The sequence below is a fragment of the Vombatus ursinus genome, unplaced genomic scaffold (genome assembly GCF_900497805.2).
Source record: "Vombatus ursinus unplaced genomic scaffold, bare-nosed wombat genome assembly UNPS02009824.1, whole genome shotgun sequence".
In the NCBI taxonomy this organism is placed as follows: domain Eukaryota; kingdom Metazoa; phylum Chordata; class Mammalia; order Diprotodontia; family Vombatidae; genus Vombatus; species Vombatus ursinus.
Window position 1 is genome coordinate 3,417,483 of NW_020949602.1, and position 18,792 is coordinate 3,436,274.

General features: G+C 43.0%; 1 protein-coding gene across 1 annotated transcript in view; it reads left to right on the plus strand.

Annotated features, from left to right (window-relative positions):
- PRKAA2 (protein kinase AMP-activated catalytic subunit alpha 2) overlaps positions 1 to 18,792 on the plus strand; it is a 68,806-nt gene that overhangs the window by 289 nt on the left and 49,725 nt on the right. The window lies entirely within an intron of this gene.

Here is an 18,792-nt window from a genome sequence, read left to right on the forward strand (position 1 = left end):
CCTGTGTACCCCCTCCCTGTGTACACCTGTCGGGGGAGGAGGCGGGGAAGTCCCTCCACCAGGGCCGACGCTAGGCGGGGTGGGGGTGGGGGGGGGGCCTGGGGGGCCCCACCTGTGTGCCCCTCCCGATATGCACTTGTGGGGGCGTCCCTCCCCCAGTGTGGGGGGTTCACCTGTGCGCCCTTCCATATATGCACCTGGGCGGAGGAGGAGGGGGGAGTCCCTCCCCCAGGGCTGATACTAGTTGGGGTGGGGGGGTTTACACCTGTCGGGGGAGGAGGGCCGAGTGTGTGTGTGGGGGGGGTCACCCGTGTGCCCCTCCCGATATGCACCTGCGGGGGGCAGGAAGCGGGGGCGTCCCTTCACCAGGGCCAGGTGCGGGGTCACCTGTGCGCCCCTCCTGACACCCAGCTGTCAGGGGGGCCGCGAGGGCGTGGCCGGGGCTGGGTCACTTGGGCCCTCCCCGCCCCTCCCACACCTGTCTCTCGGAGGCGCTGGCTCCTGCCCCAGCTCTGCCTCTGGCTACCTGCGTGACCTTGAGCTCGACCTGGCTCCTCCGGGGCTTCTCAGTGTACTCTGCCTGCCCGGAGGGTGGGGCTTGGGGGAGGGGAATGATCCCCCTGCCCATTCCCTCGTGGAAAGAGCATAGACACAGTCGTCCGTGGTCCTGGGTTCACATACGGACTCTGCTTGTAGGAACGTCCTCAGTTTCTTCTTGTGTAAGAGGAAGGAGTTGTACTCGTTGGTGTCAGAGGGCCCTCCCACCTAGAGTCAAGGATCCTGGGAAGCGGGTTGAGTCCTGTTGGTCCTGTATGACCTAGGCCAGCCCCTGTCCCTCTGTGGGCTTCTGGGAGGTCTGGATGTCAGACATATGCCAACCTCAGCTCTTCGGCCCCTGGACCAGTGGCTCCTCCTGCCCCAGCTTTCAGCTTCATTTTCCTCCACTGTGGATGGGATGAGAAATGCTTGTCCCGCCCGAGGGGGTCATTGGCTTGTGGGGAGAGAGGTCTACGGGCAGATGTTAAAGTATAGCTGGCTTTGCCACATGGTAGCTCTTTGGGATCACAGAGGTGCCTTGGCCCAGTGGATGCATGAATTACTGGTGGTAGGCCTAAGAAGCTTGGAGTTCAGATCCCACCTTTGACACTTATTAGATGGATTAAAATGAGCAAGTCCTTCTTTTAGCCTTCTGTAAAATGAAGGTAATAATACTTCAAGTAACTAGTTCACAGAGTGGTCTCCAGGCTCAAACGATATGATATATGGAAAACACTTTTTTCCAAAATGCAAAAAATGCACATTATTCTTATCAGGGTATGATAGGATCATTATTATAAATATATGTCTTATACTGCTTTAAGCCCCCCCCCCCCAAGCTCTTTCATGCTAGATGAATTTATTAAGCACGAGCTGTGTGCAAGTCTTGACTAGACCCTGGGGATACAAAGTTATAAAACAGTCCTTTGCCCTCATAAAGTTTCTATTCTATAGGGAAGGGAAATACAATCTATATACACAAGTAAATAAAAAAATATGTGCAAAGTGAGTACATAGCAGTTTTGTGTAGGGGAGAGTATAGTTTGGTGAGTGAGGTTGGAGGTGACAGTAAGCTTGAGCTTTGAATGTCACTGACTCCCAAGGAGATAGCGTTGTTCCAAAGATGAGGGACAGCGTCCCTCACACGGGTCCTGTTCTGCTCCTCCAGCTCAGCAGTGATGCACACATTTCCATAAGCTCTCTCTCTGGGGCTTGCGCAAAGCTGGGGGTGTTTATCCTGACCATTCAGAGACTGAGATGGCTAGCTGTCTCCAGGCCTTCGGAGGAGGCTTTTGATTTATTCTGTGTGCCCCGGGAGGAAAACAACCGTGGCAGGTACAAGCACGTAAACTTCAATCCCACAGAAAGAAAATATTCCTTGCACTAAGAGCTCATCCAAAATGGAGGGAGTTGTTTTCAAGGGAATGAATTCTAATTCTGAAAGTGTATCGTGGGAACAAATTTTTTTTCTCCTCTGGGGAGCTGGCTGTTAACATTTACCAGCACACCACAGGCCTCAGTCATCCTTTATTTGTGTGAAACCAGAGATCTTTAGTGGAGTCATATGGGGATGGATGAGGGTTGAAATGAGGGCCCTCTGAGGTTACTTTCAGCCTGCAAAGTTCTGCTGTCATGGGGATGGGCAAGGGAATGTGTCTAAGTGGTTTGGAGAGGAGGGCAGCAAGGCCGTTTGCTGGAAGAGTCTGGCCAGCTTTTGAGAGGCAGCAAGGTTTTCCTGGGAAGAGCAATGTATGGGCGTCAGGAGACCCGGGTTGCACTGAACTGAACCCTGTGACACCTTTGGCAGATCACTTCCTGCTCTAGGCCTTCCTTGCCTCCTATGCAAAATGAGGTTAGTGGAGATGATGCTTTTGTTTCCTTCAGGCCCTGCTTTGTGATTCTGAAGGGGCAGGCTTTTGTTCTGGTAGGCCTGAGAGGCTTTGGGGCAGAGTTCCCACCCTCCTCCTGGGTTATGGAGATTTGACTGCTATCCCTGCGAAGGGAAGACCCTCTTAGTCATAGGGTTCAAGGTAGCTGGCTTGTTAACCATAGGGGACATTTCTGCATGTGCTGCCCTGGTGTCCTCTTTGACTTTTCTGTTAGTGATAGTCTCAGCTCCTATTTATTGTACATTGAAGCAGTTCTGAAGCCAGCTGGTTAAAGTTTCATCCTGATTCTGACTGCTGGACACAGATTTTTAAAAGATGGATTTTTTTTTCTTTCCTGGAGTTGGTGGGATAGAGATTCCTTTGAAACTTCTTCCTCCAGTCCTGATTCCTCTATCAGTGTGCCAGGTGTTATTCCTACTTTCAGGTTCATTCTATAGGAGGAGTGTGAAGCCCATGGTGCAAAGGATTGTGGCCAAGATCAGCAGGTGCTGTTTCCTTCCTCATTTCTGGCATAGGAGAGCATTGATTTCTAGGTACTGTGTAAGCTTAGGTTACTTTTGAAAGCAGCATGATGTGTGTAGACAGATGGGTAGTAAAGACAGATGGGTAGTGTAGACAAATGGAGAGGGCAGAGCGGGCAGGACATTTGTACCCCTGAGGTGAGGTTGGAACACCATGCCTTGAGTAACTCGATAGCACTGTACCATGGGCCACAGAGGACCAAATTTCTGGGCATGAAAGAATGTACATTAGAAAAAAATAGAGTAAATATTGTTTCTCCCTCCCATGGCACCCTTGGTTACTCTCTACTTTGCCCTGCTCTAAGACCCAGCTCTGGGTTGTTATATTATAAAAGTAGTTTGCAATCACAGAGTGATGTACAAAGTTTTTTTTTTTTAATGTATACTGTCTTATTTAATCCTAATGGTAAACCTGACAGGTATATTGTGTAAATGATATTATGCCTGTTTTATTAACCAGGAAGCTGAGGCGTCAGGAGTCAAACATAACCTAAGTGAGGTAGCCAGGCCCAGAACCCAGAATGTTTTTGCTTTGTTAGTGCTTTTCCTTAAAGAAGAAACTATGTTCTTTCTTTACTATATATGATACATATTTTATTTATTATAGATTTAATATACATAGACATATTTATTATAGTTTTATTATATAGATAAATTTATTATAGATTTAATATATGATATATTCATATATAAACATATTGGTATATTAATAATGTAATAGCACAGAATTATGAATTGTGCAGTATATTAATATAAGCATGATAATATATGTACGTATATCTATCATATACATGTATCATTGAAGTTCTACATATGATATCTATCTTCATAATGATTTGGAATTGGGTTATATCTCTTCGTGCTTTCTGTCAGTATCTGGCAAGTTTGTAGTCCAGAGACCTGAGTTTGAATGGTGCCTCAGACACTTACTAGCCATGTTATTATGGGTATGTCATTGACAGTGTCAGAAATCGAGTAACTTTTCTGTTAAACTGAGGTTTTGACATAGGCTAACGTGTCTGAAGTGGTAAGTGTTCTCCCATTAGATATACTCACACAAGAACTGGACAGTCACTTTCTGGGTATGGGGTAGAGAACAATTTTTTGGTGTTAGTCATTGAATGTTTAATAATAGCGAGGCACTCTGCTAAGCTTTGGGGATACAAAACAAGGCAAAAGGTAGCCCCTCAGGGAGCTTACAGTCAAATGGGGAGACAACATGAAAATGACTAGGGCCAAACAAGATACAAGATAGATACAGTAACCTAGAGATAATCAACCTCTGCTGATAGGATGAGACGGCTGCTCTAGTCTCTTCAACACTGAGATTCTGTGATTCTCCAATACCTCACAAAATTGTTGTGATGCTAGGATTTTAAAGTACTATATGAATGTGAATTAATATTTACAAAATATTCCTGTTGCTAGCTAGCTCTTGTAAAAGATAATCAAACAGGATTGTGCTTATCACCTAGAGGTTTATGAGCTCAGATTTGTGTACCTAAACTTTATAATCTTTCGAGCTGTGTAAAAAGGTTCTTGTATTTTGTCTTAATCAAGCCCCTGACAGTCAAACGAAAAGCCATTTGGGCTAATTAATCCAATGGCAAAGGACCATTGAAACCATTGTATATATATTCCTAATAAGTTTGAATTGCTGACTTAAAAACAATCAGAGTCTAATACAAACCATGTGGATTTATAAAATACTTGTTTCATGGAGACCTCCTCTCCTCTAAGGAGTGGATTCTCTGAGAAATTTCCAGGATTGAAGGATTTTCACCAAAGAGCATCATTTCTGAGCCAAGGTTAGGATCTGTTTGGTTGTTTGCTAACTGATTATAGCACTTTCTGCAAAATTCAGGTTAATCATTTCATTGGAGAAGGGAAATAAAAACACAGGATCTTTTTGAATCTTTCAGATTTTAGACCTTGTAGAATTTTAACTTAATTTCTGTTCAAAGGTCAGATAGTTAATGTTATATGACTATGAAGATCTGAAAGTTAGGAGCACTTTATATTCCTTTAATTTTTCTTCTTCACTCTCAGTTTAGTTCTCAACTTTTATGGAATATGAAGTACTCTGAACACTTGTATATTAATTGTCATATAAAATTAAATCATCTGTTCTTCAATCCTTGAACAGAAATTAAGTTGAAATTCTTTGAGATCTAAGGTAGGTTTCAATCCAGCCTCTCACATATATTGGCTGTATGACCCTGGGCAAGTCACATAACCACTCAGTGTGCTAAGCTAGTGGGGTCAAACTCAAATAGAAACAGGGCTGCATATTGACTTTATTATCTCTGTTTTAGATTTTTATTTATTTTATTAAATATTTCTCAATTGCTTTTTAATCTACCTGAGGCCCATTGTTTTGGGTCCCCCATGCCATCTGTGGGCATCCTGTTTGATACCTCTGAGACTCTTGGTGGCAGAGGAAGTACCAGCTTGTACTGGTTGAGGCATCTCTCCTACCAATGGGATCGCAAGACCTATTTCTGCTCCTCCCCCCACCTTATCTTTAATAAAAGAAAGCAAGCTGCTCCTAATAGAAATTAGCAATGTCTTGTAAAATCACCTTTTTTGTTCTTTATAAAAGAAAATTTTCATGTTAAAAAAAAAATTCTATAAGGGTTAAAAGTGAATTGCTATATTAGTATTACCGTTTTAGGGATCAGAAGAAAAATTTACTAAACTGTTAGAAAATTGAAAATGGAAATCTCATTTAATAGTCTGAAAAGTACAAGTGATTTGGAAAAAAAACAAAACCTTGTAGTTCATTGTTCCCTACTTGAACAGTTTTAAGGTAGTCCCAAGTTGCTAGACTTATGTGGTAGGTCAGCATGGGGGAGGAGTCCTGGCGGTGCCCTCTGAAGGTCTGGTTTGGCATCCTGGCTCTGCCACTTATGAGTGATTAACTTGACTTCTTGGGCCTCATTTTCCTCATCTATAACTAAAGGGGTTGAACAATGCCCACCCTGTTGTTCTTGAAGAAAAGAGGGAAAGATGTGGGGTAGATGATAGGGTACTTAGATGGTTTTGAAACTTGGCTTGGTTGGTCAGCTAAAGAATAGTTATTCATGTCAGTGTCATTTTGAGGCCTCCAGGGGAGGAGGGCCCCAGGGATCTGCGTTTGGCTTTGGGTTGTTTTGTTTTGTTTTTTCACATTTTTATCAATGACTTGGATTAATGAAAAATATCATGTTTAACTCATCTACTGGTGACCTAAGGCAACGTAGGATAATTAGCAGTCTAGAAGACAACAGTCAGGCTTCAAATCTAATTAAATGAAATTGAGTAGAAATATATGTACAATCCTGTGTAGATTGTATTGATCCTATGGATTGGTTGGGTAGGCATGGCCAGACCTCGGTTTGTCTGAAAAAAGCCTGGGGGTGTTAGTAGATGAACTTCATGTCTCTCTAGCCCAGGCCCTCTTATCTTTGCTGTCTCTACCCTTAGCAATCTCGTTAGCTCCCATGAGTTGATTATTTCTATGCACATGCTTCAAGGATTCACAGCCAGCCCCAGTCTTTTTCCTCTCTGCAGTCTTGCATTAACAGCTGCCTCTTGGACAGTTTTCAAACTGGGCTTTTCAGAGGTCTTGAAAACTCTCCATGTCCATAATAGTTCCTTATCCTCCTCTTCTCCCTGCCTCCTTTCAGACTCGGGGGTTCTATCCTGGGCACCCCCTTTCTTCCAGCCTACCTGGTTTGTAACATTGGGCTTATTCTCAACTCCTCCCTTAGCTTGCCAGGTGGCCAATCGACAAATCTTCTTTCTACCTCCACAGCATCTTTTGTATCTAACTTCTTTTTATTCACACAGCTTCTGCTTTTGTTCAGGCTCTTGTTACCTCCTGAGGGGAAGATTGCCGGTCTCCTTGTGTTCCAGCCTATGTTGACCCTGTGCTGAACCTGTGACTCCGTAAACCCTGGTGGGCTCTTCTTACTTTTGCAGTGAAACAGGAACACCTTGGTTTGGCTTCTAAAGGCCTGTCTGACTTCCCAGTCGCACATATGACTTCCCTTCTCACACTTTGCTGTGCTAAACTGCCCTCTCTTTTCCTAAAACATGCTCCGTCTCCCATCTCCGAGCCCTTGTATTGAGCATTCTATTTGCCTGGGATGACCTTCTTCCCTGCCTCCACCTCATAGAATCCTTCTTTTCTGATCTCCCCAACTTCTGGTTCCCTACCTCCCAAATACCTTGTACTTAACTCTGTCTTGTGTTTATTTCTATTCCATAGAGATTCATTCTGAATCTAGTTTTATAGTTATACATCTCCCCTGACAGAATCTTTGGGAGGATTGTTTCTTTTTTTTTTCTCTTTATTCTTAGTGCCTGGCACATAGTAGGTGATTAATAATTGCTTGTTGATCGATTGGCTTCAGGCTTAATATGTCAAAGGTGTGATGCAGCAGCCAAGAAAACTAATGAGTCGTTAGAATTAGAAAGGTGGGAGGTAGTTCTGTTAGACTGTCCTGGACAGACCACATCAGTCGTGATGTGCTTAGCTCAGGATGCACGTTTTAGGAAGGACCTTGATAAGCTGGAGTGTTGAGAGGAAGGCAGCAAGGATAGTGAAAGGCCTTCCATTTCTTCTCTGTGAGAATCTGTTGAGGCAAGTGGGATGGTTTAGTCTGGAGAAGAGACTTCATGGGGACGTGAAAATGGTCATTGATTATTTGAAGTGCTGTCATGTATAAGAGGGATTGCCCTTGTCTTGCCTAGCCCAGCAAGTGGAAATACAGAAAGAAATGGTGTCTTGTTGTAAGGGAGAGGTGCCTAACAATTAAGAGCTATTGAAGCTTGGAATGGATTGCCTTGGGTATACCATTTCTTCCTCACTTGAGGAGTTTTCCAGCAGAAGCTTGATCTTGTGAATATGTATTCTATGTGTATGTGTATCCTATTCATGTATTTGGTTGAGATGGCCTCTGAGATTCCTTCCATTTCTTGAGATTTTGTGACTAGCTGTGGACCAGAATTTTAATAGTTTTTTCATTTATATAGTATTTTACCTTTATTTATTTATTTTTTGGTGAGGCAATTGGGGTTAAGTGACTTGCCCAGGGTCACACAGCTAATAAGTGTCAAGTGTCTGAGGCTGGATTTGAACTCAGGTCCTCCTGACTTCAAGGTCAGAGCTCTATCCACTGCGCCACCTAGCTGCCCTTTACCTTTATCTCGTACTTTATATCTATTAGTTTCATTTTAGTTCAACAAACACTCAATTGATAAAGCACTTACTATGTGTAAGAAATGTTATTTTATGCCATATTTGGTCATGATGCATTGCAGTATTAATGACATGAATTTCCCAAAAGATCACTATCAAAATCATTGCAGCTTGTACATGAACATCAGTTGCTGAGAGTGAAGAGGTAAAGAAGTTTTAACAAGAACTTACCAAGCCTTTCCAAATTAAATTACATGTGCTGTGATACTTGGTAACTTCCATACACACATGGGAAAAGGTGAGGACGGGAGAAATATATGGGAAATCATGGGTCAGGAAGCAGGAATGAGAGAGGCCACAGACTTGAGATTGCTTAGAAGGCTACTTTCTTCAAAAAAGAATTGTCAGTTGCTGGACTTGGCCAGTGAGCACCAAATAACACCACAAAAAATGAAACAAATTATTATTTAGTGGACGGTTTGTGTTGGACCCCTAGCTTGTCAGAACTAAGATCACAATTAATAAAAAACAGGAAAGATTACTAATGGGAAAAGCATCTGGTATACAGAACCCTGACCTGTATAAACAGATAGTTGACCATCAGAAGTGGGAAATGGATAGCAGAAATGACACCAACACTGAAAATGGTAGTTTTATTTAGAGGTTTAACCAGTGTATTGCCACAACAAGGAGAGTAAAAGAGCCACGAAAGTACTTTAGTCAACAAATATTTGACCTGTTTGCAAAATAGAGGAAGGTTGGATGCCAAAAGAAAAACCAGATAAGGATATTAACTGGCTTGTAAAATGTTACGAAGAATGAATATGAGCATTGTCCTCCCAAATAGAGAGAAACCGTGGAAGGTAAAACCAGTTTAAAGAAAGTTTAGCCAGATATTTAACCAAGTCAATTCATCCCTTGCAAGGGCATTTAATGATGAAAATGGAGGAAGTACAACAAAGAGGAAAAACAAAAGTAAAGGATTTATACAAATCGTTATAATGAACTCAATTATGTTCATTGAAATTGCCCCACTTGGAGCATGGCATTTAGCCCTGGTGTGTTTATGGAGGAGGCAGAAGTGATCCAAAAGCAAACAAAGATGGAAAGAGCAGCCCAGTTGGGTGAAGTGATTATAGAGGACATCTGTGCCGGAGGCGACACCCTGGGAGCATATACTGATACACAAGCAATGATATACAAAGAACCAGAAGGAGAGGGAAGTATCAAAGGTGTTGAAAATGTCTCAGACTTTCTTAATGTTGAGAGAATATCAGTACTTACTGATCTCAATGCCTATTCTTCCAATTGCTGCAAAATATTTATGAGAGCCCTGTACGCATGAATTGAGAGCATCCTGGATGAGGGTATTTGTGGCCGGGAACAAGCAGACTTTTACCATTGATGTCCAACAAAGAACTGTACCTTTTGCGATTGACTGAAAAATAATATAAGATTTGATTATTCTGTTTCTTGATTATGAAGAAAAAGATTATTTTAGTTAGTTGGACAAAACCCTGCCTTAAGTACCCTTTACCAACAGGTGACTTCCAGTCATACATCATAATTATTCAAAATTTCTTGAAAGTTGTAAAAATAGAAATAACTCGATTCAGAGACTCTTTGATCATAAATATTAGGTGATACGTAAATCAGGGAGTTGCATGCTTGCCTAAGGTGTTCCCCAGTGGGATGGAGATCTAGTCCAGAGTCCAGATTGAAGAGGGATTCCTGGTTCCCCAGTGACTCTTGTGTACAGATGATATTGTGCTGATTATACCAAGCCCCGCACAATCTGAGTCTCCTGGAAGAATTCTGGAATCACTCAAAAGAGTTTGGCCTGGCCATTTTCACGAGAAAGACCAAGTGACTGGAGTGTGAGTATAACTTATTGACAAAGATGATCTTGTCCACTAGTGTGGATATTTCAGATATATGGTACAGATGGGTAAGAAGTTGGATCCAGAGTTGAATGGGAGGAAGAAAGTGGGCTGGAATGACTTCAGGAAATTGCAAAGCTCCTTTGTTGAACCCAAGCTGCCCAAGAAATCAAAAGCCCAATTTTTAATGCTAACATTTTACCAGCGCTGCTGTGTGACAGTGAGACATGGGATACAGCTCTCTTAGAAGCATTAAACTGAACATGGCACAGACCGTAATGGAGAGAGACACCCTTGGTGGGTGTGGGAGGGCAACATCATAGAACAAATGAGGACAGAAGTAAGAGACACCATCAAGGAATCGTGTTATATAATGGGAAGAAACTAAGGGCCAGGCAAATGGCAAGGGTTTGGGATGGCATGCTCTACTGATACCCCCAGAGATGTCCAGACATTGAGGAAGGTCTCTAGCCAGTTAGGAGGACCTCTTGTGGAAGGCTCGAGGGAGGATAAAGACCAGAGGGTTGGGACAGACAACTTTCAAAGGAAGAAGGCCCCAGGTCCATTGTACTGTTGAATCTGTGCCAGGTATCAGAGTGCTGGGTGTGCAGGATAAAGAGAAAAACAAAGTTGGCTCAGCCCTCTGGGAGGATACGCTTTTCTGTGGCATGTAAAACACGTACACATATAAAGGGAAACCAAATGCACGTAAAAGAATTTCACAAGGTGGAGAGCACCAGCAATTTGGGAGGCAAGGACAAGTCCCATACAGGACATGGCAGCTGAGTGAGGGAGCTCATTGGATCCTTGAAACAGCAGCCCTGCAGACACTCCCCTCATTGGAAGGGAAGGAAATAGGTGAGGAGAGATTGTGACTTTTCTAGGGCCTCGCTGTTAGTAAGCATTTAGAACAGGATGGAGAGCCTACCTTCATGACCCCAGGGCCAGCACTCTAAGCACTGAGACACCTCCCTGGCTCCAGTGAAGATAACTGGATGTTATCAGGGTTAGATCTGACTTTTTATGTAAATATTTTACTAGAGCTGTGTGACTTGAAAGTACGTTTGCATTTGCCGTATTAAAAGTAGAATTAAGATCTTTCTTTTTTTTATTTTGTTAATATGTTTTTATTGATATCTCTTGTTTTTATGTCACCCAGGCTCAAAGCCTTCCCTCTCACCCCCTATATCTAATCCGTGGTCAAGTCCTATTTTTTTCTACCTTTTTAACATCTCTCACTTATTCTCCTTTCTTTCCTCTTAACACTACCACCACGGGAGGGGTGCAGGCCCTCATCACCTCCCTGGACGATCACAATGCCTGTTGGTCAGTCTCCTTGCGTCAGTTCTTTCCTCAGTCTGTCCTTCCACTCAACTGTCAAACCGATCTTCCTAAAAGGCAGGTCTGCCCATATTGCCCCCCCCCCCGTCTCTGATCCCCTATGCAGTACTCCAGTGGCTTCCTAGCACCTCTAGGACTGAATATACAACCCTCTGGCTTTTCAAGCCCTTTGTAACCAGGCCCCCTGCTACCTGCCCAGTCTTCTTACACCTGACTTGCTTCCACATACTCTGCATTCCAGGGACCCAGAACTCCGTGCTGTTGCTCACACAAGACACTCGTCTCCCAATTCTGGGCATTTTCTCTGACAGTCCGTCATGCCTGGAATCCTCATCTCTGCCTCCTGGCTTCTTGGCTTCCTTCAGGTCTCAGCTAAAACCCGGCCTCCTGCCATGTGCCTTTATCATTCCTTCTTAATCTTAGGGCCTTTTCTTGAGATTTCCTTCAGTCTACCTTGTATATACCTTGTTTGTACCTGCTTGTTTTTATGTCGTCTTCCTCGTTAGATTGTGAGCTCCTCGAGAGCAGGGCTGTCTTTGGCCATTCTTTTTATCTCCAGACCTTAAACAATTAATAAATACAAATTGACTGACTTTTCCTATTGCATCCTTTCCCACTTTCAAGAGATCATTTTTTTCACAACGAGAATACAAAAGAGGAAAAAAAAATAGTTAAACAAACCTAACCACCCCTTCAAAGAGTCTGACATGAGTAGTATTCCATATCTGTAGGCTCTCACTTCTGCAAAGAAGAGAGGGAGGTGCTTTAAAAATCCAATCTTTAAAATCTACTTTTATTTCCACATTCAGTTGGGCCTCCGAGTGTTATATTCCAAGAAATTTGGATACTCAGCAAATGCTTAGGATTTTTAGGATTAGCACCACAAAAATACTACTTTCTAATTTTCTTTCTAGTTTATTAAAAAAAAATTACCTATAGTACAAATAATTCATATCTCCAGGAGATATTTGTAACCATCTAGTAAGTTCTCTCGTCCAGTTTTTGTTTGAGATAAAGAAATAGACCAGGGAGGTAAGCCGAAGAGCCCAAATGTGAGTTTTGTAGCTAGTCACCACTTGTGAAGCTCCTGTTGTGTGCCGGGCAGGCACCGGGCCAAGCACTTGGGATATAAAGAGACAAAAGACAGACCCTGCTCTCAAGGAGCTAGTAATCTAATGGGGAGAAGAGAACAGGCCAACAAACGAATGCAGACGAATTAAATGCGGGCTCCATAGGAAATAATGAAGGAAAGGGGAGGCTCTAGGATCGAGAGAGATTGGGAAAGGCTTCCCCCAGAAGACGGGACTTTAGCTGGGACTTCAAGGAGAGCAAGATCCAGCAAAGGAGACCGAGGAGTGGTCAGAGAGGTAAGGGGAGGACCAGGAGAGAGTAGTGTCCTGGAAAGCAAGATCCAGCAAAGGAGACCGAGGAGTGGTCAGAGAGGTAAGGGGAGGACCAGGAGAGAGTAGTGTCCTGGAAACCCAGAGAAAAGAGAGTACCAAGGAGGAGAGAGTGATTAACAGCGTCCAAGGCTGCAGAGAGGTCAAGGAGAATGACAATTGGGAAAAGACTATTGGGTTTGGCATCTAAGAAATCATTGGTAACTTTGGAGAGAGAGCAGTTTTGGTGGAATGCTGTGATTGGAAACTGTATTGAAAGAAGAGTGAAAGAGAAAGTGGAGGCATCTATTGTAAATGACCTTTTCAAGGAGTTTAGCCATAAAGGTCAGGAGAGATATAGAAAAATGATTAGGGGATGGAAAGATTAAGTGAGTGTTTTTTGAAGATGGGAGAGACTTGGGCATTTTTGTGGGCAGTAGGCAAGCCCCCAGTAGTCAGGGAGAGATTGAAAATAAGTGATGAGTGGGAATGACAGAAGGGGCAAACTGTTGGAGACCCAATGGAATGGGATTCTTTTTAACAACTTTTCCCCCTCCTGGAAATGAAAACAGTAAATCTAAGAAAACTGATTATATTTCTGAAGACCCAACAATAAATCAGATCTTTTATTTATTTTGCTTAATTGGGGAATGGCTAAACAAGTCGTTGTGTATGATTGTAATGGAATACTATTATGCTATAAGAAATGACAAGGGGGTTGGTTTCAGAAGAATCTGCAAAGGCCTATATGAATTGATACATAGTGAAGTGAACAGGACCAAGAGATCATTGTACATAGCAACAGCATTATTATAATGAAGGTGAACTGTGAAAGACTTAGCTGCTCTCATCAATACAGAGATCCAAGACAACTGTGAAGGACTCATGATGAAAAATGCTGTCCACCTCAAGAAAGAGAACTGATGGACTCTGGGTGCAAAATGAAGTATAATTTTTTTACTTTATCTTACTTTTTTTTGGTTTGTTTATAATATGGCTAACATGGAAAATGTTTTTCATGATTTCACATGTATAGTTGATATCATATTGCTTGCCTTCTCAGTGAGTAAGGGAGAAACTGAAGGGAGGAAGAGATTTTGGAACTCAAAATTTTAAAAAATGAATGTTTAAAATAAAGAAACACGAAATTAAAATAAAGAATAGGTCACACCAGAAGAACTTATCTTTCAGCTCTATGGCTAGGGAAGAAGTTTATCACCAAAGAAGGGATAGAGATGTTCATAGAAGGTAAAATGGACAATTTTGATTACGTAAAATTAAAAAAAGTTTTTCCACAAACAAAACCAATGTAGCTAAAACTATAAGAGAAGCAAGAAATTAGAAAAAAAAATTTGCAGCAAGGTTCTCTGATAAAGGTATCATTTCAAAATATATAGGGAACGGATTCAAATTTATAAGTATAAAAGCCACTCCCCAATTGATAAACTTTTAAAGATTATGAATAGGCTGTTTTCAGAGGAAGAAAATCCAAGTTACCAATAGCCATATTAAAAAAATGTTCTGAATCACTAATAATTAGAGAAGTGAAAATTAAAATAACTGAAATATCTCACACCTATTGGAGTGGCAAAGTTGACAAAAAAGGAAAATGACAGCAGCTGGAGGGGCTGTGGGAAAACAAGTTCATTAATGCGTGGTTGATGGAACTGTGAACTGATCTAGTCCTTCTGGAAAACAATTTGGAGCTATGTCTGAAAGTGCTGGTTAGCTGTGCATCACCTATGAGGTCTATAGTCCCAAAGTGATCAAAGAAAGATGAGAAGGATTCATATATACAAAAATTTTATAGCATCTCTTTTCATGGTGGCATAGAATTGTAAACTGAGGGTGACTGTCAATTGGGGAATGGTTGAACATATTATGATATATAAATGTGATGGAATACTGTTTGCTGTGAGAAAGAATGAAAAGTGTGGTTTCAGAGACACCCAAAAAGACTTGCATGAACTGATACAGAGTGAAGTGAGCAGAACCAGAAGAACAATTTATAACAATGATATTGTAAAGACAAAGAGCTTTGGAAGAATAAGAATCTGAATAACCAAAGGACTAACAGCAGTTCCAGGGGGCTCACGTTGAAACAGGCTGCCCTACCTCCAGATAGAGAAGGAAGGACTCAGAGCATGTGTGCGTATGTGCGTATGTGTGTGTGTGTGTATGTATGTATGAATATATGTGTATGCACACATAGAAGCATGCAATATACATACATGTGTGTATCTAATATGATAATTTGTTCTCTTGGATGTTTATAATGGATTTTAGTGCTTTTTTTGGTTTTGTTTTCTTTCTGAATGAGATGAGGAGGTGGAAGGGAGAGAATCAGAGCTGAAAATAAAATTGATGAAAAAAATAGGTCATGCTAGAGTACCCCAGTTTCTTTTTTTTGACAGGATTACTAAACTGGTAGATGAGAGTAATGCTGTCAACATAGTTGTCTTTGATCTCATTTTGTTCCTATGGAGACAATGGAGAGATGTGGAACAGCTGATAATCCCTCCCAATGGATTCAAAACCTGTGGGCTGGCCAGACTCAAGGAATCATCCTTAATAATTCAATGTCATTGTGGTGGGAGGTCTCCAGTGGAGGGCCCCAGGGCTTATGCTTGTGCTATGGAACGTTTTTATCATTTACTTGGATGAAGACATAGATGGTTTGCTTATCAGTTTTGCAGATGGCACAAATAGTGTATGACAGGCCAGGGCATTGGACTGAATCTATTAAGATGAAATTTGGTAGGGTTAAATGTCAAGTGTTTTACTTAGGGAAAAAAAATCAACTCCAAAAATAGACGTTGATGGAGGCATGGATATACAGCAGTTCTGAGAAAGGGCTGGGGGCGCTTAGGGAACTGTGTGATGTGGCCGCTAAAAAAAAGCTAATAAATCTTGGGCAGCATCTGGAAGGGAATAATTCCAGGAATAAGGAGATGTTGTTTAGTCATTTCAGTCGGGTCTTACTCTTTGTGATTCCATTTGGGGTTTTTTTGTCTTGGATATCAGAGTGGTTTGCCATTTCCTTCTTCAGCCCATTTTACAGATGAGGAAACTGAGGCACATAGGGTTAAATGACTTGCCCAGGGTCACAAAGCTAGTAAGTTTCTGAGGCCAGATTTGAACTCAGGAAGATGAGTCTTCCTGACTTCAGGCTCAACACTCTATCCACTGAGCCACCTAGCTACCTAAGGAGGTAATAGTCATCTGTTAGGTTCTGGGCACTACAGTTTAGAAGGACATGATAGCTGGAGAGTCTCCAGAGGAGGTCAGCCAGGTTGGTGAAGGGCCTGGAGACCATGTCCTGGGAGGATCAGCTGAAGGAAATGAGCCGGTGTGGCCTGTAGGAGAAAAGGCTCCTGGGAGACTTGGCAGTTGGCTTCAAGTATTTGAACGGCTCTCTTTTGCAGGAGGGGGAGAGAACTAATTAGCCTTTTTCTGCTTGACCCCAGAGGGCAGGACCAGGAGCAATGGGTGAGAGTTACAAGGAGGCAAATTTAGGCTTGATCTAAGGGAAAATTTGCTAAGAATCAGAGCCACCCAAAGCGGGTGCAAAGTGAGCCACACAGCAGGAGCTGTAGGTGGAGTGGGCGCCTCCTCCCTCCAAGCTGCTAGAGCAGGGCTGGAGAGGGTGAGGCTCCCTTTCTCACACGGGTTGGGTGGTGGCCGAAGTCTCTTCCAAGGCCCCCTTCCATGGCCCTGGAACTGACTTCAGGTGAGCTGCTGGCTAGGCGGTCACGCCTGCTCTGGTTTCCCCAAGGGAGGCGCTTTTCTGACCCAAGGGTGAGGCTTTTGTCGGATTCAAGTTTATCTGGTTTGATTTCTCCCAGCCTTCTTCCCTGGCTCTGTCACCCGCTGGGTTAGTCACCTGCCGGGTTAGCTTCAGAAGGACCACTTTGACAGCTGATGGGGGGCGGCCTGGAGTGGGGAGAGACGGGCTGGGGCTGCGGAGTCCGGAGGAATCCGAAACCCGCCGGCGGAGAATGACTCCTCAGGCGACAGCCACACTCGAGCACGGCAGTAGACCTGACCGCAGTGGCACCAGCCCGTGCTCTCTCCCGTCGTCCGAAGCTTTTAGTCATGACAATGGGGGAGAGACCCCAAGATTTTCTGTGTGGTAATGCCATATGTTTATTTGTATGTTGACTTTTAAAATTAAATTTTATTTTCAAATGATGTTTAACTTTCTCTCCCCCCCCACTAATGAGAAAGCCAGAAAAATAAAGTCTCTGTTACAAACGTGTACGGTCAAGCAAAACAATCCCCGCATTTGCCCCATCTGAAAAATGAGGTCTCCATCTGCCCCAAGTCTATCATTTCTGTCAGTGGGGGCAGTGGTCGTCCGGCTAGAATCGAGGCTGGCCATGACATGGATCAGAGCTCTTAAGTCTTTCAGAGTTGTTTGTCTTTGCCATGTTGTTATTGTATAAATTGGTTTTGGCTTGGCTCACTTCATCAACGTCGTCCCCGGTTTCTCGGAAACCGTCCACTTCAATATTTCTTATAGCATGATGATGGTTTTATGCTCATGTGTCATACTTTGTTCAGTCATTCCCCAGTTGAGTGGGTACGCCCTTTGTTCTTTGCTGTCACAAAGAGTTGATACATATGTATGTGTGCATGTATGTATATGTGTATGTATGCATGTATACATGTACATATGTAGGGATTTGTATACATATGGGTCCTTTTCCTTTATCTTTCTTCTCTGAGAGTAGAGGCCTAGTAGTGGTATCAGTGAGTCAAAGGAAATGGCAGAGTTTACTAATTTGGGGTCGTAGATCCAAATGAGTTTTCATAGTGGCTGGATCAATTCACAGCCCCACCGGCAGCACCTTCATGCAGCCATCTGCCTGTGACCCCGCCAACATTTGTCATTTTCTTTTTTGGACAACTTCACCGATCTGATGGCGATCAGAGAGAACTTCAGAGCTGCTTTATTTTGAATTTCTTTAATAATTTGTGATTGGAAGCAATTTTTCATGTAGTTACTGGTAGCTTGGATTTCTTCCTTTGAAAACTGCCCGTGACCATTTACCGAATGGGGACTGACTCTCACCCTTAGAAATTACCCCTGCGTTCTTGTGCTGCCTTTAGACCCCCACTGCTGTGTCCTGACTGGACTTGGGCTTAGAATGAGAATCTCTTCCATGTCCCAGTCAGAACTCCCCTGCTGCAGGGCTGCTTGCTGACCTCTGGGAAGTGTTAGGAGGACATCAGTCCACACGAATGTGCACATGGAGAGGCAGCGTGCGATGAGAGAGAGAAGAAGGCTTGGCATCAGGAAAAGCAGTGTTCAAGTCCAGCCCTTGTGACCATGGGCCAGTTGCTTAACCTCTCAGGGCCTCAGGCAGCTCTCAGGGCTACGAGTGGCTGATCTCCATGTGGGAAGGGAATTCCCATAGCCAGAGTTTCCCATATGGATAAAATCACTGGTTTGGAACCAAAGAGGGGAAAATGTGTAAGTGGAAGGTAGTCCTTTATCCCTTGTAGAGGTATTTACATTTTAACAAGATCATGCTTGTTAATCCCTAATTGAATTTCTAGTTGGTGGAATATGTGGAATTTCAATTAGAGTTAAGAAATGAAATGAATTTCACACAGTGTGTGGGCATTCATTCCCACCTTGTGCTTTCTTAAGGTAGTTCCCATAAGTGGTTTCTGCTTTTGATCCTTCCCTCCCTACTATGTCTAAATCAACAGATTCTTTAAAATTGGTATTTCCCCCCCTCAGTGCCACCACTGCCATGGCAACTACCATGGCAATTCTGGTGTCCAGGTCAGATGGGCTCTGTGGTGGTGTGGATACGTGGCCCGTTTGTAGGTAGGGGGCAGCCTCATTTAGAAACAGTGAGACTCTAATAACCAAGTAATGTAATTTCCAAAGCAAAAGAGAATAATGAAGCCAAGAACTGCCCAGTGTTCCTCATCTCCATTCCTCATGAAATCCCTCATTGACAGAAGAGTATTTTTTGGGGGGGGGAATGGCGGGGAGGAATAGGGGTTGGAGAAAGGTCTTAGGAAGTTTTTTTCCCCTTTTGCTCA